Consider the following 24,833-nt stretch of genomic DNA (forward strand, 5'->3'; position numbering starts at 1 on the left):
TGTAAGCTTGGATTAGGGTTAAAGACTTCTTGTGCAAAAGTCACAAATAATAATAGAAAAAAACTGATAAAATCTTATCAAAACTACACACTTTTGCTCTTCAAAAGACACTGTCAGGCGGGCCGCGGTGGCTCAGCGGGCAAAGTGCTTGCCTGCTATGCCGGAGGACCTCGGTTCGATTCCCGGCCCCAGCCCATGTAAAAAACAAACAAACAAACAAAATACAATAAAACAAGAAAATGTTTAAAGATGTTTCCCTTTCTTCCTCCCTTCCTTCCTTCCATCCTTCCTTCCTTCTCTCTGTCTTTCCTTCCCTTCCTCCCTCTTTAAAAAAAAATTAAAAATAAAAAAATAAAAAAAAAAAAAAGACACTGTCATGAAAATGAAAAGAAAGCCACACACTGAAAGTATTTTCAAAATATACATCTGACAAAAGACTTGTGTTCAGAATATACAAAGGATTCTTGCAGCTCAATAGTGATGTCAATAATATAAAGAGACAAATATCCCAACCAAAAAATGATTTAAACATATGCGTCACAAAAGATATACTGATGGCAAATAAGCTCATGAAAAAAAAGATACTCAGCATCTTTAGTCATTAAGGAAAAGCAAATTATAAACAAAATGAGACACCACCACACCCATAAGAATGGATATAACTGAAAGGAAAGAAATGTGAACAATAGGGACTTTATACATTACTAAAATTGTGGTATATCCAAATAATGGAATGTTATTATACAATAAAAATGAACAAATTACTGATACATGCGCCATCAAAGGTGAATCTCAAAAGCTTTACGCTAAGTGAAAAAAAAAACAAAAAACATTAATAACTTTGAAATCGATATGCTATGTGTTCTAGTTTGCAAGCTGCCAGAATATGATATACCAGAAATGGAATGTCTTTTAAAAAGGAGAAAAGTTGCCAAGTTTACATGTTCTAAGGCTGTGAAAACATCCAAATTAAAGCAAGGCTACAGAGAAGTCCAATATAAGGCATCCAAGGAAAGATAACTTGCTTCAAAAAGGCGTATGACATTCATGGTTTCTCTCAACTGTAAAGGCATGGAGCACGTGGCAAACATGGCGACTTCCACTAGCTTTCTCTCCAGGTTTCTTGTTTCATGAAGCTCCCCTGGGGGCATTTTCTTTTTTCATCTCTAAAGGTCTCTGGCTGTGTGGGTTCACAAGCTTTTTCCAAAATAGTTCCCTCTTAAAGGGCTCCGATAAGCAACCCCAATCTTGAATGGGTGGAGACAAAACTCCATCTAATCAAAAGTTACCACCCACAGTTGGGTAGGACCCATCTCCATGGAAATAATCACAAAGCCCTCATCCAGCAATACTGAATGAGGATGAAAGAACTTGGCTTTTCTGGGGTACACAACAGATTCAAACCAGCACACTATAAAATATCACATATAAAATTCTGGAAGTTATGGTGAGAAAAGGCAGATCAGAGGTGGCCGGGGACAAGAAGTGGGAGGAGAGGGGAGATTAACTGAAGGTACATGAGAAATTTGGGAGCATGACAGAAATGCTGGTTGCAGTGGTAGTTACATTACAGTATATGTTCATGTAAACTGAGTGAACTACATATTTAAAATTGTAGATCAGATCTGTTGTACATAAATTAGACCTTAATAAAGCTGGCCAAACAGCTTTAAGACATTAGTTCAGTTTGAAGCAAGTACCAGGATTTCTTTATTCCATTCTTGTCTTTGTATTTCCCTTCAAGACACCACCCTGACTGGAGTGTCCTCCGGGACCCAAACTCAGTTCCAGTGTGGGCAGCAGTGGTGGGAGAAGTTAATATGTCCTTCATTCCCTCCATTCTTCTTTTTCCAACAATTATTCCTCCACGTTCACTGAAAATGACATAATTCCTTTTCCACAAAACTGCCTCACATGACTTTACATGGCTGCGACATCCACACGGAAGAACTCTGAGCACTACATGGAAAGCAAATTAATGGGGATCTCTACAGGGAATGGGACAAATTACCCCAGCAACAGGCTCCTGTGTATTTAATTGGAGTTTTATCGAGGACTTAGAGGATGGCAAGAGATCAAGTAGAAGGCTGGTGAGCAAGTTAAGACCCACTGGTCCTTGTCTATCATGAGAAAACAGGCCTTGAATTATATCAGCCTCGAACATTTGAGCTGTAGATTTAATAAGAACCCGGAAGGTGTGATAAAAAGCCTAATAACTCCTCATCCTCTCTACCCTCATGTTGTCTAAGTTTTCCTGTTTCCAATTGCCAGTGGAAGAAAGAAGAGTCAGAAAGAAGCAATCAAGACTAGAGCACTTGCCCAGCCACTCTGGAAAATAGTCTGATACTTTCTAAAATGTTAGTCTAAGGATTCTAAGGATCTTAGATTAAGTTTCCAAAAAACTAAGAGTCCAAAAGAGGCTAAGTTAAGGCAAAGAAAGCAAGTTTTAAATTAGAAATAACTGAGAAACCCTTAATTTGTAAGACTGTTTTTTACTGTCCTGAGAAAACCCAACATCGAGAGGAGAGCAAATAAAGGAATCAAACTTATATATTCTCTTGCATGTCCAAATTAACCCTGTTAATCTACTTTCACAAAGAAGACTAAAATTTTCTTAAAATTCATTATCCTTCACTAAGTATTGATTATAATCAGTTATAACTGGATTAAAATTTTAGTTTCAGTAAAAAACTGAAAAAAAATTTGATTGTGGTTACCCAGAAATCTATAAAAGAACTGTCAATAGAATAATTATAGAGCCTTACCAAGTACTGGTAGAACAATTATAACCCACAGAAAAATAAGTTTTTAGAATATTTTGGAAAATTTGAGAAGATAACCACAACGCAGAGATGAGGTAATATTCTTAAATTAAATCACTTTAGAGATCAATATTATGGTGTCTTTATCATAAGATTATAAAAATTTAACCAAACATGTCTATAACATTAAATCTCTTCAGTTATTTAAAAATAAATTACAGTATCATTTATCTGACATAAATTACTGGATATTCTTCATCTCTAGTGAAATCCTGGGCCAATGATCTGAGATCTCTCAACAAGCTGAATATGGCTCTGTAAAAAAAAAGAGAGTCTTATGGCCTCAAACCAATGTGTACACAGAGTTACTCAGTTGTTAGAGGACTTATAGTTTGGGGTACTGAATATTGAAATCTAAATTTTAGAGCTTATTTCAGTAGTTTTCAGACTTTTTCTAACAATGGATTTTTTTCCAAATAAAATCTTATATGGAAACCCAATATATAACACAGATTCAAAGAAATACGGTGCTGGATATGATCACTCATTCAATATCAAATCTAACCTCCTTTCAGAGTTCCTTTCTATTCTGCTCTGTACAGGCTGGAAAGCCAACAATGACATTCATTTTCAGATTCCCTCGCACCTAATCAAATGTCCTACTAATGTGAGACTGAATTTCTAACTGAGTTAGGCAGGATGAGAGGACCAAGGCATGCAGCATGAATACACAAGCACCAGATTCCTGAATCCTGAGGCTTCCTGTAGCTGAGGGGGCAACTTTCCAGGTGGCAGCAGAGGCATGTAATTCTGATGGCTACAAGCTCTCCTCAGAAGCTCCACCAAGAGCTTACCTCTCCAGCCCGCCCAATGGTTTTAAAAGTCACCTAATACATTTCTTTCCATTTAACCTTGTTTAATTTGGTTTCTATCATCTATAGCCAAGCCCCATTGCTATGTTTAATCAGTGAAGTTAGTTTACCAGCTAAAATTTATGAAATATTTCACTATAAAGTCTGTAAATGAAACCCAAAAAGCTTTTATCTCTTATGATATTATTTGCACATGTTCCATATCCATAATACATAAACTTCCCCTTCCCCTCTCCCCCCATTTCCTGGTAACCTCTAATCTACTTTTTTGTTTCTGTGGATTTGTCTCAAACTGTAGATATCTCTCATAAATGACACCATATATTTGTCTTCATGTGTCTTATTTCAGTGAGTACGATATTTTCAAGGTTCTTCCATGTTGCAGAATGCCTCATAACTTCTTTCTAAGGGCCAAATGATATCCCAGTGTGCATATGCACCACAATTTATTTATCCATTCATTTGTTGATGGACCCTTGGATTCTTTCCACATTTTAGCTATATTGAAAAATGCTGCTGTAAACATTCATGCACAGTTATCTGTTAAGATCCTGTTTTAACTTCCTTCCTTAAAACATATACCTAGAAGCGGAATTGCCGGATCATATGGTAATTCTACATGTTAACGTTTTGAGGAATTGTAAAATTGCTTTCCAAACTGAGTGCATCATTTTACATTTCCAACAATGTCCTAGAGTTCCAAGTTTTTATTCTGTTTGGAGATTCACCCTGATTCATAAAACAAGATGCAAAGATAAAATATCATTTGGGGAAGTTCTGTTGTTGGTGTGTTTATTTATTTTAATGATTTGCCTTACAAATTCAAAAGATTCTTCAATTAAAATGACCCAGAAGTTTAAAAGAGATATATTTAATTTTTCGTTCAAACTTGAATCACTAAATTATAGACAAATACTCACATTTCTTTAACAAGAGACCTAAATATACAATAAACCAGCTTTTGTATAATTTCACGTGATTAAATATTCACTGACTCAACTTTCTTTTTAAAGGATAAGAGAAGAACAAAACCTTTACTAGTATGATACATTTATAAGAAGTTCAAACGAATATACAGGTCAATCACAATAAACTCTATCTGAGTTCTGCATAAAAATGAGTTGAACAGACAAGCACAGAGTTAATCTGTTGGTTGTCTCCAACAGAATAAAAGTTGGTACATCCAAATATGTTTATCATTTTACTATAATTTTAAACAGTTAAAATAAATGTAAAGCAAACACTTCCAGAATCTTCAAAGCACTACTGGTGAACCCTGGAATTCTATAGTATACAGCATAAAAACCATAGTTTATGTGATTTTATTTCCTGCTACTTTCCTTTTGGTTTTATGACAAAATTAACAAAGAAGATTCTAAATCATAGCTATAGTTTATCTTTAAGATGAAATACATTCACATAAAATAAGCACAGGGGATTCAAGTTTAAGGGACTTGGCCTAGATAATCACGTTGTAAATCCAACTTCAAACAACAAGTGTTACATTAATTCTGGATCCACAAGCTTCCCCTCCCTAAAGATTTCCCTTGGGTTTGAATATTTTAGCTCCTTCATTTTCATTCATATACTTACATATGTTTCTACTTAGGTTCTAAAATAACCTCTACTAGAATTTCCGTTATACAGAAATATTATTAAGCAACTTCATCTGCAAAGTAAGTTCTATCCTCGTAAATGCATTATAAGAAATTACAATATCCTCCCTCCACAGTTCTCATTCCCCTTTATGCTGGTTTTTGTTTTCTTCATACTTCCTATCATTTCTGGCATAATATATAATATGGTAACTTAGTATTTTATATTACTTATTTATTATTTTATTGTCTCTTTCCCCCAACCTCACTAAAATGAAAGTTCAAAGAGGGTAATAATTTCTATCTCCTTTGTAAAAATTCTGTATCCTCCATGCCTAGAACTGTGTCTGATACAACTATATGTTGAATGAACAATTGGATAGATAATAACTACTTGATCATGAGCTATATTAAAGTATTTTTCTCTGGGTATAAACCAGGTAGATAAGTTTACTGATGAGTACCATAAGTAAATAAATATTTGCTCAATATTTACTAGGTTTTCAGCCCCAAAATACTGGGTTCTCAGACCAAAAATATTAAAAGTGTATTGTCTTCTGTCAATGAATTGCACTGCTTTAATATTTTCATGTCCACCATGGCACCAAAAGCATATGATAAAAATCAAGAGACCAAGCCACTATTATATTCAGTAGAAAATTAAAAGGTCAAAGAATTCATTTATGAAGTGGCATTATGTATTCTTCCAATTTATTATATTATTATATTTTCATAAAGTGTTGATAAAATAAAATGCCTTAAATGAACATTTCCAAATATAAAAACCACACAACAAACATTAAAAGTTGTAACACAGCAGATGTGGAAGTTAAAAAGAAAACAGCCAGAAGGTTTGAAGCCAAAGTAGAACTTAATATGATAAAGGTAATAAGTTGCTTATCCCACCTTTAAAAAGAAAATATGTCAACCAATTTATATGAAGAAAAAAATGACAAAGGTTTTGAGATATATGGCTTTATTTTAATAATGTAACAGAATAAAATAATATATCTTGATATTTGTAAACAAATAAAGCACAGATACAACATCTCCTCAGGAGTTCACACAGAAATGAAAGGATCTTATTTCCTGATAGATTATTATTAATTTTTATTCCATTATATTCTTCTATAAGTGGATGAAAATAGTTAGCACTAATAATCACTTCTTTTAAATCCCCTAGTCATCCTCAATCATAAATCCTTAAGCAAATAAGGAGAAATTAAATATAGAGCAGGTGCGCCGAACTATGTTTTTAATCTGAGAAAAACATGTCATATTTCTTAACTTCTTTGAACTGGTAATTTAGACAATTTCAAACTATTTTATTTTACTTTAGAGTGTGGGTTCTACAGCACATAAGGCTGCTCAAAAGATAAGGCAATGCCCCATTCCTGGGACTTCACCCCTCTCACAAACAACTTTAGATGACTAAAAAGAACTAATAAATGAAGGTACAGACATAATCCCATGGCCTGCAGGGACTGGAGGACAGAGTGGAGATGGAGAAATACACAGGTACTAGAACACTGGATGGACCAAAGTCTTCTGAATATAGATTATCACAGTGGCAAGGGCAGTGGACAATCAACAGACAATTGTTAGAAAAGCCAGGATGCAACTTTTAAACACTTGTAAATTTTTGTTTAAACTTTCTTAACTTGCATTTCCCTCATAACAATAAGCTTTCGCACCTAACAGGTGTGTCATAATAATGCTTAAGAGAGTCAGTGACTTGGATGTTCATAGGTAAACGTCCATATATAGCTGATCCTCATGATTCACGGTTGCTATAGTTGCAAATTCACCTTCTCCCTCAAATTTGCCTGTAACCTCTAAATCAGCACCCACAGCACCTCCATGGTCATTTGCAAACGTGCAGAGCAGGGGAAACTTTGAGTTGCCAGATTTGCAGGTTCCTATCCGAGGTCCAAACCCATGCCTTGTCTCAGCTCTCATTCTGTAAACAAGTGCCCTCTTCCTAGTACACTTAGTAATAGGTTTTTTGCCCTTTTGTGTTTTATTGGGGATTTTGTTGTTTGAAATGCCCCCGAGTATAGTGCGGGAGTGCTAGCATAGGGCTAGTGTTCTTAGCACAAGAGGGCTGTGATGCGCCTTACAGAGAAAATACCTACTAGGTGAGCTTTGCTCAGGCCTGAGTTAGGATTTTGGGGGCCTTGAGTTCAATGTTAACGAGCTATCACCTTTATTTCATGAGCTCCAATTACCTGCTCCCCAATGCAACTGATGATTAAACTTGCTTACATTTATGTTCAGAGACTTTATTTAAATTTTACTCTAAAATGTTCTGAAGGCATTTTTTTAGATGGGGTTAAGTGAGGGAGTCTCCAAAAGGCTGGGAAAACAAAGAAATTCCTACAGAATAGTATGGAAATTTAGGAGGAAGCAAACGATATAAGGTGTCTTTAAACAGAAACACACTTAAAATAAGACCTTGTTTTGATCAGTTGATGAAATGCTGTGACCAGAGGCACACAGGAACCTAACTCTGCATTTCTGCTCAGAGCAATTGTTCAGCATTTGCTAATTCCACCTCTGCAACAACTTTATGAAACATAACTATAGTGAATAACAAAAATCAACCACATACAAATTATTTCTGAAAATGGGAAAAACATCAAAAGAAAACTACGCAAAAGAAAAAGTTAATGCAGGGAAACCACACAGTCCTTTAAATGCATCACTGACGTGGAGTGATTCAAACTTCCATACACATATATATCATTTATATGAGACTGTGGTAAGCATATATGGCAAATATCTGAACAATAAAATCACAGTTTTCTAATACTTCCAGCCATTCTGAAAAATGTAAACTTTTATTATTTTATTTTATTATTTAAATAATATGTAAAGTATGCAAATGCTAGAAAATACAAATAAATGAAAAAAATTAAATCATTCTCACACATAAATCAGGGTTAAACATTTTTCCTATGCCTACATATGCATTTAAATGTAACTCAATTCATAAAATAGTGTCAATGTATATAAACTATTTTTAATTTTTTTTTTTTTACTGTATGATTTTTTTATTATGACCATGGTAGATGTAAACTCAGAGGATTATAGAGCTACATAGAAACCAGGGATAGATGAATGGTTAGCTAGTGAGGTTGAACTTAAACGTAAGGAAATAGATAGAAGTGAAAGTAGTTTATTAGGGGGTCTGTTAGCATAGTTGCCATATTGAATGTGAATATGATTGAAAGGGTTTTTTTTTATTAACTAAAAAATTAACTAACACAACATTTAGAAATCATTCCATTCTACATATACAATCAGTAATTCCCAATATCATCACATAGATGCATATTCATCATTTCTTAGTACATTTGCATCGATTTAGAAAAAGAAATAAAATGATAATAGAGAGAAAGAAATAAAAATAAAAATAAAAAAATAAATAAGTAAAACTATACCTCAGATGCAGCTTCATTCAGTGTTTTAACATAATTACATTACAATTAGGTAATATTGTGCTGTCCATTTCTGAGTTTTTGTATCCAGTCCTGTTGCACAGTCTGTATCCCTTCAGCTCCAATTACCCATTATCTTACCCTATTTCTATCTCCTGATGGTCTCTGTTACCAGTGACATATTCTAAGTTTATTCTCTAATGTCGGTTCACATCCGTGGGACCATACAGTATTTGTCCTTTAGTTTTTGGCTAGTCTCACTCAGTGTAATGTTCTCTAGGTCCATCCATGTTATTACATGCTTCATAAGTTTATTCTGTCTTAAAGCTGCATAATATTACATCGTATGTATATACCACAGTTTGTTTAGCCACTCTTCCGTTGATGGACATTTTGGCTGTTTCCATCTCTTTGCAATTGTAAATAATGCTGCTATAAACACTGGTGTGCAAATGTCCGTTTGTGTCTTTGCCCTTAAGTCCTCTGAGTAGATACCTAGCAATGGTATTGCTGGGTAGTATGGCAATTCTATATTCAGCTTTTTGAGGAACTGCCAAACTGCTTTCCACAGTGGTTGCACTATTTGACATTCCCACCAACAGTGAATAAGTGTGCCTCTTTCTCCGCATCCTCTCCAGCACTTGTCATTTTCTGTTTTGTTGATAATAGCCATTCTGGTGGGTGTGTAATTTACTTTTTTAGAACCTTAAAATATATTATCAACATTTTTATATATAAGTAAATATAGGTATAACATAATCATTTAGGTGAATTTATCTTATTTAACTAATCTCACACACAGGTATACACATACACATTTGGGTATTTCCTGGTGTCATATATAACGAAAAGATGAAAAATAATTCCGTGGGAGGGAGTATATCATTTTTGGTAATAAATTTAAGTCCTAAATCTTTGGTTTCAAGTATAACCATTGTTATTTTAAATGTTTTAAAAACAGCCTTTTATCAGCAGAATTGTTTGGCTTAAATTAGTAACATTTTAATAACCAGCTAGAAAGATTCCATTTAAAATATTAATCCACAAAGTATAAAGTTTTAAAGAAAGGCTCCTTGCTGGAGCCTGACAACCTATGGAAGGCTGTCCTGATTTTAAGTGTCACTCTTAAATCTATTACGTTAGTCTACAAGCCTATCCTTGTATCACGTCCACTCACTCTGATGTAAGGTGAGGCGAGCCCCCCAACTTTGTCCTTCCTTTGAAAATTGCTATGGCTCTTTTGCATCTCCATATAAATTTTATAGTTAGCTGCTCAGTTTTCAGGAAATGACCTGCTGGAGTTCTTAGAGGGATTGTATTGAATTTATAGATCAATTTGGGGAGAACTGTCATCTTGACAATATCAGGTCTTCTGATCTCTGCCTATTAAATGCATCTCCATTTACTTGGATTTTCTTTCATTTCTCTCTGCAATGTTTGGAAGTTTTCAGTGTCAATGATTGTAACTTCTTTCATTAAGTTTATTCCTATATATTTTGTCCTTTCTCAGGCTACAGTAAATGGAATTATTTTCTTAATTTCCTCAGAGCGCTCCCTTCTAGCATATAGAAAAGCAACTGTTTTTTGTATATTTATCTAGTATTCTGAAACCTTGCTAAATTCATCCAGTAGTTTTTTTGTAGTTTTTTTGGAATACACAGGACTTTCTACATAACAAGATGAAGTCACCTGTGGAAAAAAAAGTCAAGTTTTCTTTTCCCATTAAAATCTGGGTGCCTTTCATAGCATTACTGTTCAAACTAGCAATGTTCTTTCTAGTTTGCAGAACGGTTTATCATCAGGAATGCATATCAGAGTTTTATTACTTTTTCTGTGTCCAACAAAATGATTATATGTTTTTGTCATTTATTTTATGGCATTATATGGTCTAATACATTAATTGATTTACTAACGTTAAACTGACCTCCTATCCTGGAATAAGACAAATCCAGTGGTCACACAATATGAGATTTTTCCCCTGTTACTGGATTCAGCAACAGCAGAGTCTGCATTAATGCAAATCAATTCAATTCTGCCTCTAACTACCCGGGATTAGGCCAGACCCCACAAATTAAGGGCAACCCCCTACAAGGCCATCCTACAGGAAGCAGCTGCAAGTTTGGGGGCTCAGCCACTCACATTTATGGAATAACTGGAGACAAATTTGGGGGTACTCACAGAACTCACTAAAAGAGCTATAAATAGTTTTATTACAGCAAAAGGATAGAAATAAGAAGCCAAAAGAAGAGACACATGGGGCAAGGCCTAAGGGTCTCCAAAGCAAGCTTCCGTGTCCTCTCCAAGTGGAGCTGGAACACAGCCAACACCCCCCCTCCCCCCGCATATGGATGCATTTTCTCAATCATGGACACGCACTGGAGCTTTGAGTGCTTGGAGTTTATATGTGGTCTCCTTACGCAGTTATGATTGACAGAAGCAATGTCCATGTGGTTGGATTCATTCTTCAGCCCTCCTCCTCTCCCAGAAGTCAGGGAGGTGGGCTAGCACAGTGGCTTCAAGCCCCAACCCCTAACCTCATGCTGAGTCTTTCTGGTATGGCTGCCACTACCCTAAAACTGTGTGTGAGCATCCGGGTGTGGTCCTGGGTCCACCCTGCATAACGACACACTCGTATCAGGGAAAAGTCCAGACTCAGAAGTTGCTTACCAGAGGAACTGAGAACAAAGACCAGCCAAGTTTCTTATTAAACCACAGTTTGCTAATATTTTCAAGGATTACTACATCCATGTGCATGAGAGACACTGATCTATAGTTTTCTTCTCTTCTGCTCTCTTAGTCTGGATTTGAATCCAGCGCAATACAGGACTCATATACAGGAGTTGCAATTATTTTCCTCCTCTTCCATTTTCTGAAAGAGTGTGTAAAGGATCACAATTATTTATTTTAAAAATACATAGTAGAATTCATCAGTAAAGCCATCTGGGATTGGGCTTTTTGCTGAGGAAAACCTAGTTACTATGTGCCTGTTCAGGATTTCTATGTCTTGTTGAATCAGTTTGCATCATTCTAGGAATTTATCCATTTCTTTCAAGCTGTCTAATTTTTGGCAAAAAGTTCTTCATAATATTCCCTTATAATCTTCTTAAATTCCATAGACTCAGTAGTGATGGCCACTCTTTCATATCTGACCTTGGGCATTTGTGTGCTCTCTCAAAGATTTGTGGATGCTGTTGATGTTCAAGGAAACATTATTTCATCGATTAATTCATGTTTTTCTGTTTTCTACTTCATTGGCATCTGCTCTAAACTTTGTTTCATTTCTTCTGCTTGCTCTGTGTGGCAACTTGGGGGTCAGGAAGAAGTACCAGGCCTTAAGCGCATAGCAACTTTGATGTCCAGAGCACAGGCATTAGAGACCCCCTCCCCTAATCACTGTTGGTGACCAACTCTCTGCTGAACCAAATCTCACCGGAGTCTGCTGAAACCATGCTGTAACCAAATCTCACCGGACTCTCTTAAACTTTATAAGCCAACCCCTCCACATTCCTCCCTCTTATTTGCATGGAATGCTGTCTTCTATTTACCAACTGGCCAACATTGTGAGGAATTTTCCTATTAATAAGTCCCTAATTAGAAACCAAATGGGTGTAGAATTCTCACCTTCTATGTGGGAGACCCAGGTTTGATTCCCGGACCATGAACGCAGAAAACAACCCAAAAAACCAAAAACCTCATGGGTGATTTTCTGTCAGGCATATTCTTTGCTCTAAGGGTTGTGCTGGGCTGGAAGATTCTGGGTTGAGTTTGCCTGCCTTTCTTAGTTTCTTATATTGGGAAACTCAGGTTGTTGATTTGGGACATTTATTCATTTAAGCTATAGACTTACCTCCAAGCACTTCTTTAAAAATATGTTGATGTACTACATACTGTCCTGTATGTCTCTGAGGCTCTGCTCATTTTTGGTCAATATTTTTTTTCTCTCTAATCTCCCAATAGGGTAATTTCTATCTTCAAGTACACTTACTTTTTTTTCTGCCTTATCAAATACATTCTTGGACCCCTATAGACAATTTTTATTTCAATTTTGTACTCATCAGCCCTCAAATTTCCTTTGTTTCTTTTTAATAATGTTAAATCACTATTGAGAATCTCTAGTAGTTGATTAGATTGTTGACATACTTTTAATTCTTTTAACATGAGTTCCTTTTTGTTTTAATACACTTTAAGAGCTACTGTGAAGTCACTCTTCTAAATCCAACATCCAAAATGCTCCGAGATAGTTTGTATTCATTGTTGCTATTATTGACTATGGGTCACATTTTCCTATGTGTATATAACTTTTGTTGAAAACTGGACATTTTGATAATATTTTGTAGCATATATGGATTCTGATATTTTCCCCGAAGCTGCTGTGGTTGCAGCCATCAGGATTATTGTTCAGTGCATCACCTGTGCTAAATCTGTGAAATCTGTCTCCCCTGCAGAGTACGGTTCCTGATGGCTCTACTCAGACTTTATTTCACTTTTCTGGTTTTATTTTGAATTCTTGTTTTCATTTTTAAGCCTGGCTTCCTAGAAGGCTTCCCTATATCTGCATAACTTAGTGGTCAGGCAGAGGTTATGCTCCAATACCTCAAGTCACTAAGGCTCCCTTTCTGCAGATGGATCTGTCATTAGACTATTCTCAGGTCCTGCCAGGGCCCTCTCCCAGGGTTGACCAGCAGAAGCATGTGATTAGATTGCGGCCCTCTCCATGCTCCACAGTGCATGTACACATTCTCAGTCAGAAACACACTTGCCCCAATACTGACTGCGACCTCAGGATAGTAGGGCCAAACTACGGGCCAGCCCTGCCCTGCTCAATGGCCCCAAAAATATCAAGTTAAGACAGCCCCTTTCAACTGTGGCAGAGAAGTTCCCAGTCCCTTGGTCTGTCCTGCCTGCCAGAACCTCTGTGCCAACCAACAAGGCAACAAGGACAACAAATAGTTTCAGGCCATAATGCCACAAATCCCATGGTTCTTCGCTTTTCAGCAGTTTCTAAAGTATTTAACTGCTTTGTTGTATGCCTCTGGTTGATTAGCAGACCACTGAAATGACTATTTTGGTCAACTTCTTGCCCACTTTATAACTGCTTCTTGGAGAAATGACTTGCTGCTCTCTTCACTCAGCTACAGCTCAAAGTCCAACTTTAGTTCAAATTCATTATTTTTACATGGAGTAAAAGCATGCAGTTTCAGGACCTCAGGGGGTCCTGGAGACTCCTTCAGAGGATGCAAAGTTATTATTCATAATAATATTGAGATACCTGCATTTTTCATTCTTATTCTCTTACAAATGTAAAAGACTTTTCCAGAGGCTGTATGATACTCCAACAATTAATGGACTGCTGCTTTGTATTCTAATGCTTTCTAAAAGGTGTTAAGGTCATAAGTTAGGATGTAAATGTGTGAGTTTTCAAAGGTTAACTCTGTTGCTCTATCTTTGATTACGCCTGCTATAATCTCAAGCAACTTCATTAACATATAACAAATATGTTTTGAAATCTTAAGTTTGCTTTGCACCTGCACAGGAACATGAGCTGTGCATTTTCTTTTATCTAAAACTACTATTATTTAGAATTTAATATTTTATATTATTTTATCCCAAAGTGAAATTCATTTATAATAGATCATTTATATTTCAGAATAGTTCATTGTCTTTAAAAAGGGAGCTCAGAAAACTTTCTCTCAACCTATTGCTGAACTGCTTATGTCAAATATACTAAAAAAGATGAAACTGACCTATCAGAAGATTCTCTGACTCATGGAAGAGAGGAATCTACTCCAAAGAAACTGGGTGAAACTGTAAATAAGAAACAAAAATATAATGAAATATCATTCCTTTCACTTATTAATAATTTACCTTATCATGTCTTATGCAACACAATAGTGTCTAATAGTATTATGGTACTGCTGAGATGCAGGATTATTTTGAGACCAATCGTTCAGAAAGTAAAGTAAAAAGAATTTAATATTTTCAATGCAGACATCACACAGTCTGGGAAAGCCCGAAATTTTGTATTTCAGCTTTTCAAACTAGAAATGTCCAAGCCACAGGCTTTAGAGTAATTTATTGTTGTGTTGGCTGAACAACATACCAAATAGCCAAGATAGTAATAAGATGTTATATAGATGAAATTGCCGGATGCCTACTAGATGAAAAGCCAGTAAGGGAATTCACAGTGTTGCCATTTTTCAATGACACTGTAACATATTAAAGACTCCAGGGCAAGCATAAAGACTGAACTAATAACTCATCTACAAAAATCCTAATTTTGCCTTAAAATGAACAGATGTGGCCAAATTTGTTGTTCTACTTTGTATTTGTCTGAAATCTGCGCATAAAAAAAAAATCATATAAGAAAATCTTCTTTCATGTGACTACTAGACAACAAGCCCAAGTAATAAGTTTTTGGTATCATGGCTTATCCTGGAACAAGTATGCTGACATTTGTTTTGGTAAAACCACTGATGGCTTAACATAAATTAAGACAGTGATGCCAAACCGTACCAGATTGCATTCTTCTCCATCAAACACATGTAAAATATATATAAAAAGAAAAATATCTTACATGACTATTGGCAACAAACAAAAGCGGTGCTGCAATATTCAAAGTTTTGAATGACTTCTTTGAACCTCATAGACAAAGCAATGCCAGGTTAATTAAAGAATGTCTTTGATGAAGCAGGTCATCTCTGCTGAAACTGTCATCAAAATAGGGCACAGGAGTCCAATAAGAGGTGCCCATGTGGGTCACCTCCATTCTGAACACAGCCCTCCCCACCCCTTTGCGTAACACAGTTTTCTTGTAACTTTACCTCAAAGACCACAGGTGATGCCAGGACATATGTCCCAGAAGCAGAGTCACTTGCATTGCAGTTGGGATCTGTTGAAAGATCGTTCCTGGTCTGGACACCAAAGTCCAACCTTTTGAAACAATGTAGAAATTTCCTCAATGTAGAAAATGCTCCCTCCAGAGTCTGAAGTGGCCACCAACAGTTGTGCTTCATTTTTTTGTAGTGGGAGATCCAAGATATAGAGATTTGCATTTGGAGGTGATGACCAGATGGCAGAACACCCAAAAATTTTACTGAATTTTTAGGTCCTCTGGCTCACTGCAGGAAGCATCTTCAGTGGTGTGCTGGCAAATATCTAACAACAGTTTCTCTGGGAAACACATTCTGACTTGTAGCATTTGCTTATTTCCATGCCATAAATTTACAATGGTATGCTAGAGCCACTCTTGCAAGAGTCAATTATCAAATTTTCAGGAATTTTATAAGCTGGTCATTAAAATATAGCCATCATTAAACCATAAATTATATAAACATAAGATTAAATATATTATTTAAAAGGTAACAAATACTCAAAACCCATCACTTTCTAATTATTTTACTATATTTTATGTATGTTTATATCTATGTTCTATTATATGTTTTTATCTGTATAGTGAATACTAAATCATGGTGTGCAGCTGTGTTTCTTACCCCACTTGGTGGCAGCATGTTGCTAGCCTGAAGTCAACAATGGTGGGATTATTTAAGTACCTGGATAGAAAATATTTAACAATCGCCTCTCCTAGAGAAAAAAAATGCAAACATACAAACAAAATGCATTGATTTGAAGCATTTGCCTATAGTGTAAATACTTCCACCTAAAGCAGATTTTAAGCTACCAACCTGACATCAACTGGCCCATAAAATTCCTGAAAACTGATCAGCTGTGAGCCAATACAAACCAGTACAATATACCCTGGGCTCTTTCTACTTTTCTTTGTCATTTTCTTGTTTTGTAAAGTTTTGAGTTCTCAACACACTGGGAATATTCAATAAATTATTTCTGCTATTTATATAGACCTATGCCTTTGAAATACTTTATAGTCATTTAAGATAAAAATCACTTGTTTCACAGATTCACTTGCAGGGGTTGAAGAAATGGGGTGCAGTTCTTAAGGATTCGAATGTCAGAACTTTAATTGTGAAGAAGAGCGCACCTGTAGGAACAAAGTAGGCATTCCTCTTATATTTAAATGTATGGATAGTAGACATAGAAGGGATTCAAATTAGAGGGCAAAATATTCAAAATACAGCTTTTTTTTCAGTAATCTTGCAAAATAGTGAACATCAGTTTAGATACAAATCAGAAAACACAATGCAACTGATATGCTTCATTTTATTATGTCAAAAGGAAGTCTAGTAAATAAGGTGTTTTTGTAAAATTTTACAAAAAAAAATAAAATAAAGCTATGGAAATATTTAAAAACACATATAACTTCCAGGAAGATGGCTGACTAGAGTAGCTCGAGATTAGCCCTGCTCCATGGAAAATTTAGAGAAGGGACAGGAGGGTGACTGAGGCAGCGATTCAGGAGTGCGGCTGACCTGGGAGAGACTTCTGCACCATATGCGGCAGCCCTGGTTGCAGAAGCTGAGGAACTGAGAGGCAGAGCTGGAGCCTGGAGCAGAGGTGCAGAGCTGGTGAGAGTGCATGGACAGGAGCCTGGGACTAGGAAGTAAAGCAGGTCACCTTCCTTGGGTGTGTACCCTCACCAGTGCAGCCCTGTGCCTAGTGACTCACCCCACACCCCATGCACCTGAACTCCCTCACCTGCTCCCATTCCCCAAGCTCCAGGTGCCTCCACCCTACCAGCCCCCAGTGCATGCACCTGCCCCCCACTCCCACCCCAAGTGCAGCCCAACCCACCTCTGCTGCAACCCTCCCGAGCACTACCTCACCTTCCCTGTTCCCTCCAGGCTATTGCCAGTGCATAAAGGCTGAAGGCACTAACCTCCATACCTAGGCTACTCTTCACCCCCCAACCCCACCCATAGTGTCGCACAGCCTCACCCCGCCCTCACTGAGCTCAGCGCATCCATTTACGGCACTCTCAGGCCCACGCATGCACACAAGTGCGTCATTCAGCTCTGGGAACCACACTTTATGCAGGCCTAGAACCGCACATGCGCACTGCCCTCAGCATCACTTCCCAGCTCTGAGAAAGGGCCAAACTGTGCAGCTGGTTTACATCTGTCCCCAATCCATGGAAGCATAACACTGACCTGCTGCCACAGCTCGATGTAGGCACATGAAGGGCTCCATGCCCCAGACCAGCTCACACCGGGGTTACACCTCCCAGACCGGTGCGCCTGCACAACTACATCCTCCCTGGCCACTGCGCACCCACGTTCACAAGCATCAGCATAACATCACAACCTGTGCCCATACCTGCCCCAAAACAAATCACCGTACTGAGTGCTTCACCCCGTACCCTGCTCCCTGCTGTACAACCATCCCACAAACACAAAGCCTTAGACTACTGAAATAAATCAACTCCCAAAGTAAATCAATCAAGATCTTTACGTGCCACAAAGACAGCAGAAGATCACTAAGCATATCACAATGCTGACAGATATAGCCCTGCCTAATGATCAAATTAAACCACCAGAGGAGACACAGATGTTGGAATAACTAATCAAAGATGTTCATACAACTCTACTTAATAAAATAAGTAAATGACATAAAGGAAATCAAGAAGATAGGAGAAGGGCACAAAGAGGAATTTGAAAGAATAAATAGAAAAATAGCAGAAATCGCAAAGATTAAAGACTCTGTTGACCAAATAAAAAATGTACTATAGGCACACAACACCAGATTTGAAGAGACAGAAGAAAGAATAAGTGATATAGAGGACAGGATAATTGACTTGGAAGACTCAAAACAGCAAATAGCAAAAAAGATGGAAAAAATTGAATGGGAACTCAGGGAAATGATAGACAAAACAAAATGCACAAATAAAAGAATCACTGGTGTCCCAGAAGGAGACACCAATTCTTCTAAAGGGTTAGGAAGAGTAGTTGAGAATATAATGGGGGAGAATTTCCCAACCTCATAAAGGACATAAATATGCAAGTCAAAGAAGCCCAAAGAATTCCAAACAGAAGAAATAAAAACAGGCCTTCCTCAAGGCATGCTGACATATTAATCAGTCTGTCAAATGTTGCAGAGAAGCAGAAAACCCTGAAAGCGGCAAGAGAAAAACAATCTACTACATACAAGGGAAATCAAATAAGACTGAGTTCAGACTACTCAACTAACACCCTGGAAGCGAGAAGGCAGTGGTATGATATATTCAAGATGCTGAAAGAGGAAGAATTCCAGCCAAGAATTCGGTACCCAGCCACACTGTCCTTCAAAATTGAGGGAGAGATTAAAGTTTTCACAGACAAAGTAGTCCTGAAAGAATGTGTCAGCAAGAGACTGGCCCTATAAGAAATACTAAAAGGAGTTCTGCCAGCTGAAAAAAAGAAAGACATGTGAGTGAGCTCTGGAGGAGGGCACAGAACTGAAGAGTACCACTAAGGGTAATTTAGAGAATACAAAGAGAAAGAGGAAAAGAATGTATAGATATAACAAATAAAATTAAAAAGATAAGATGGTGGAATTAAGAAACACCGTCTCAATAATAACTTTGAATGTTAACAGACTAAATTTACCAATTAAAAGATACAGGTTGGCAGAATGGATTAAGAAACATAATCCAGCTATATGCTGCTTACAAGAGACTTACCTTAGACACAAGGATACAAACAGATTGAAAGTGAAAGGATGGAAGAGTGCTTTGAAAACTATTGCTTTTTTACTTCTTTGCTTTACATATATGTTATACTATACAATAAAAAAATTAAAAAAAAAAAAAAAAAGATTCCACAAGGGTTCCAGGCACTAGAGAAACTTTCCAGAAACCTACAACCTCCAGATGGGTTCCTGGTACAGATAAGTCCCGAAACCTAGCCCAGCCTCTCCAGAACATCAGATAGTTCCATCTCCCTACCCCATATTAGTGACAGACCCTTCCAATAGCAAAAATTTAGAATTGCCATAGCCCAAACAACTCCAATGAGCGGTATGGAAAGATCAAAGGTGATGGTAGAATTATACATAGAAGATAGGACTTAAATGAATATGAATGCTGAATCATTAAATTGATATCTCTTTTAGTCTCCAGTATTTTAGAGCAGCTAGAGGTAAAAACCTAAAATTGTGAAATTGTAACCCATGTCAAAGTCTGAAATATGTTCTACTACTAATTGTGATGCTGTGCTTTGATAGTTATAGCTTTTTTGTATATATGTTATTGTTCACACAAAAAGAAAGAAAAAAAGGCAACCGTGATGATAAAAAAGTATTTAAGCCCTCCAGCCTCCTATAATCTGGAGCAGATAAAAGAAAAAACATGAGAGGATCATATGGTAGCCCATGACTAACTCTGGGATCTATCCTGTAATCACTTTTTGAACAGTGCTTTGAAAATTGCTGCTTTTTTATTTCTTTGCTTTGTATATATGTTATATTACACAATTTAAAAAGTTTTAAAAAAAACCACAAATATGCTACAATATTGCATGCGCAACAGGTCCTTTATAGAAGACTTTGAAAAGCAAATTAACTATTTTACAGATGAGAATATTTCTATTTAAAGGCAAAAGAATATACAACATTCCCAGTCATCTGAATCATACTAACTGTATAGTGATTGAATAGGGAAATAAGTATTAAATGAAAAAACCACTACTGCTTCTCTGCTTTTTAGAAGTACAATACCTTTCCCAAGTTTTAGTTCTTCTGTAATCTACTGACACACTTTTTATATTTGCATTCAAAATATGTAATCAAGATGAAAATTTAATGAATGTCAGCCTTTATTTTGGATTTAACATGTCGTCAATGTGCTGACGTGGCTTTTGATTAAAAAATGGCCTGGCTATTATTAGACAGATACATATTACATATGTTCAATAATATCATAAAATGAGATGTCAACATCTTGTAGAATTGAAATTCTATTTCAATTAAACAAATTTAATTTATTTAAATTAAATTAATGTATACATTATAGATAACTGTCCTGAATAAAGTGCTGGAAGGGAGTACGCAGAATACTTTTTTAAAGAACCATAATTCCTTAAAAGTTTTCGGTCTTTCCTAAAAAGCAAATCATGCATTAATTAGAAGATTCTTACAAAGCAGTGAAGTTCTCAAATTTTTTGGTCTCACATCACTTAACATTCTTAAAACTTATTGAGGACCCCAAAGAGCTTTTATTTATGTGTTATAAGTATCAATATTTACTCTACTAGGAATTTTAAATGAGGCATTTTAAATATATTTACTTAATATTATTCATTTTAAAATAACAATAATAAACTCCTTACATGTAAACATATACAATACATTCATACGAAAGATAACTATTTCCCAAAACAAACAAAAGGAAAATAATTAGTGGAAAGAACAGCTTTGCTTTATACTTTTGTAAATCTCCTTAAAATCTGCCTTAATTGAAAAAAGCTAGATTCTTCTTACTTTTACATTCAATCTTTTGCAGTATTTTATTGTCACTGAAATGAAAAATGTCTGGCCTCTTAAGAATATGTAGTGAAAAGAGAAGAGCTGTTTAGGTAACCTGGATGTTCTTCTTAGATATTACACACAAAAACTTGGCAAGCAGTAGTTCCTTAAAGATTGGCTAAAATGTGAATTCTGGAATCTTATTAGCGATATTTTTGAACCTCTTTACTGTAGTGGATGCTGTGATGTGCCACCCAGATTTTCCGGCATCCCTGCGTGTGGGAATGCTACCATCTCAAAGCCCAGCCCCTTACAGGACTGCTCACTGAAGGAAACCTCCCCACCCAAGTCCACGGCCACTTCTGGAGGAAGCTGTAACCCAATGCCTGATTAAGTAGGGGATATAGACATCCAGTCCCCCAAGCCTAACTCAAGACAATGCTCAGGGGTCACCCAGATTCAGAACTCTGTGTAGGGTTTTCCCTCTGCCAAACACTGTTTTCTTTTGTCTCCCCGTTTCCTTCTCTTCCTTTCCCCAGGTGTTGATCACCTGAGAATTTCCTAACATCTCTCCCACACTTATCTCTATCTCAGGGTCTGTTCCCCAAAGTATCCAACCTGTGACAGGAGGCATCAAGGTCCTGGAGGAGACGTTGAGGTGGCAGGGAAGCACTCAAGGAACACAGAGTGGACACTATTTTGCAAAAATATTTCAATATTTTTATGCCTCTATGGAAATACCTAGCGCAAATGGACCAAATAATACCCTACCTATAATCCACAGACAAAGTCACCCTCTCATTGTCCCTCTGTCCTACTGCCCTCTCTTCCTAATCTATTCGGCTTAAATTTCAGTTTGGATTAACTCTTCCCTTGCCTAAACTCTCAATTCCCTTTCCACTCTCCATTCCACATTCACTTGACAAAACCTCAGCTGTGGGTACAGCCAGCCAACCTTTCGCCTACTTTGCACCTGCACAAACTAGTGGGGAAAAACACACAAATAAGCTAACTGGCCTCAATCTGAAGTTATCGCTTTAAATCACAAAAGGGCTCTTCAATGCTACCAAGCCATCGCTCTATAGATCCCTAGCAGATAAAGCATATTCCAGCCCTGCTTTCTGTTCTCTGCTCAAACTCCTAATACTTCCTTACTCCAGTTTCACTATTTTAAATTGAAAATTTTGAAGCTATCTGGGAAAACACCATAGCCTTCCTTTGCCACACATGCCTATCATCATCAATTATACCAAAATACTCAGCTTTTCTACTATTATGATGAAATGTTATCCTTGACCCTACCTAAGGCCAACCCCTCTACTGGGGAGCTATATTCCTGTGGTAGTTAAAATCAGGTGTCAAACTGGCCAGGTAATGGTGCCTAGTTCTGCTGCTGTGGCCTTGAATCACTAGCATGTGAAATTCATCTATTAAGTGATTACATTTGCAGTCGGTGAAAGGGAATGCTTTCCGCAATGAGTGATGTTTAATTTAACTAGCTGGAGGCTTGAAAGAGAGAGGTCAGAAGAGAGCTCAATGCCGCACAGCCCAAGCAGCTCAGCACTCACAGCTCAGCCAAGATGACTGGAGATGCAGAAAGGTATTGCCCCAGGGAAAGCCGTTGGAACCCAGAAGCCAGGAGAGAAGGTCAGCAGATGTCCTGTGTGCCTTCCCACGTGACAGAGAGCCTCAGATGAAAGCTAGCTGCCTTTCTTCTGAAGAACTATAAATTTTTATACTAAATAAATCCCCTTATTAAAAGCCAATCCAGGGCGGGCCACACAGCAGGCAGAGTTCTCACCTACCATGCTGTAGACCCGAGTTCGATTCCTGGTGTCTGCCCAAGGGAAAAAAAAAAAAAAAAGACCAATCCATCTGTGATGTGTTGAATTCTGGCAACTTTAGCAAACTAGAACAATTCCACTCAATGAATCTGCAAGGACACTACTCCAGCAATCTTCTCTCTCCAGAACTCCAGAATCAGTAATCATCTTTATTAATCATTCTCACTAGTATGCAAACAAGCTCTTACTTTGGCCCTGCTAAGAAAAACAAACAAACAAACAAAAATAAAAACGTCTCCTCCACTCCAGACACCATACCAATACTCTGCCCTCCTATATAACAAACTTCCTTAAAAGATTTAGGCATGTGCTTCCTCTCCAAGTTCTCTCCTCCCATTATCTCTTAGATCCAGCCCAGTCATCTCCACCACCACTCCCTAAACCATTCTTGGCCAAATCTCTAATATTTATGTATTGCTGAAGTTAAATCTCTCAGTCCTCATCTTACCTATTCACCAGTAACACTGACACAGTTATCTACTTTTTCCTTAGTAGGTTTTCTACACCTGGCTCCAGGATGCCAAACTCTCCCTGGACACTCTTCTCAGTTTCCTTTGCTAAGTGCTTTGCCTTTTCCCCAACTCCAAGTTGATATGCTTCAGGGATCAATCCTTGGGCATCATCTCTTCCCTGCCTACAAGCACTGCCTTGTAATTTCACACAGCCCCATGGCTTTAAATGTCATCTACATGAGCAAGAGTCCCAAATTTGTATCATCAATCCAACTACCCCCTTGGAACCTCAGACTTGTGGTGGCTTGGAGCCATATACCCCAGAAAAACATTTTCTTAATCTTATTCCATCCCTGTGTGACCCTATTGTAAATAGAACTTTTTGATGAGTCATTTCAGTTAAAATGTGGCCCAGCTATATCAGGATGGGTGTTAATCCTTTTAAGGATGGCTTTACAGACAAAGCCATGAAAAGAGAAGCCACAGGGAGCTGCTAGAAACTGGAATTCAACAGAACTTTCTGAAAAGAATGGAGAAGACACCACCATGTGTGCTGCCATGTGACAGAAAAGCCAAAAACCAAGAATCACTGGCAAGTCAGCTCAACTGCCACACTCTCCTGGGAGAATGCATCATCTTGATGACACCTTGATTCTAGACTTCTCCTGGCCTCATAACTATAAGTCAATAAATTCCCACTGTTTAAGCCAACCCACTGGATGGTAACTGCTTTAGCAGCTAGGAAACTAAAACAAGACTCATATATTAAGCTGTCCTATAAAAATCTCAAACTTGCCCTGTCTGAAAAGAAATTACTGATATTCACTGTCCCCCCAAAATGTGCTCAACCCACATTCCTCCATCTTCAAAATCCTCCACATTAACGTAAGGTTAAAGACATTCCTTCAAGTTAAAAATTGCTATTAAAATGGGTTTATTGAATCTGTTACCACAAAATAATTATAAGTCTATGAAGTCATAAATGATTTGTATGTACAAATTCAAAGATGAAGAAACAATCCTCATCATCAAATTAAACTACCCTTATAAATTTATTTATTTACTACTCTGCTTCCACTTTTTAAAATTTCTGATAGAAGAAGATGGATTGGTCAAGTCAATTTAAACCTCCATGAAATAAACTAAGGTATCTCAGGGTTCTAACCTAATTGATAATTAAGTACAATACAACCTCAACTACACCAGTCAAAAAGAAAGAATAATATTTATGACATCAATTCCAACAGCTGCCTTTGTAAAATGAATAGGTTGACCTGAACAAAGCATTTGCTTTCCCTACAAAAATTTAATTTTATTAGCAAACATAAATCTCCAATATTAGGTTGCAGTAGAACATTTACCTGAATTACACTGTGCAGAATGCACCTCACTAGTTTTGTTTGCTATGAGCAGACAGTAAAGAAAGAATAAATATATTTTACAGTGATTATTAATTTAAAAAGATACATAACAAACTTCAACTTTTCATCTGCTACTATTGGCCTGACATTTAAACC

At 37.0% G+C, this 24,833-nt stretch overlaps 1 protein-coding gene across 10 annotated transcripts in view; it reads right to left on the minus strand.

Annotated features, from left to right (window-relative positions):
• Positions 1 to 24,833, minus strand: part of PDE10A (phosphodiesterase 10A) — a 695,790-nt gene that overhangs the window by 141,213 nt on the left and 529,744 nt on the right. The window contains exons 1-2 of one of the 10 annotated variants that reach the window (XM_077120817.1): positions 15,491 to 15,599; positions 14,414 to 14,474 (exon numbers count right to left, since the gene is read on the minus strand). The exons of 8 other annotated variants lie outside the window; for them this stretch is intronic. The gene's annotated coding sequence lies outside the window, so the exon portion shown is untranslated. Of the gene's footprint in view, positions 1 to 14,413; positions 14,475 to 15,490; positions 15,600 to 24,833 lie in introns of those variants that run through there. One more of the 10 variants, XM_077120816.1, reaches the window with a different exon arrangement.

The sequence above is a fragment of the Tamandua tetradactyla genome, chromosome 11, assembly GCF_023851605.1.
Source record: "Tamandua tetradactyla isolate mTamTet1 chromosome 11, mTamTet1.pri, whole genome shotgun sequence".
NCBI lineage: Eukaryota > Metazoa > Chordata > Mammalia > Pilosa > Myrmecophagidae > Tamandua > Tamandua tetradactyla.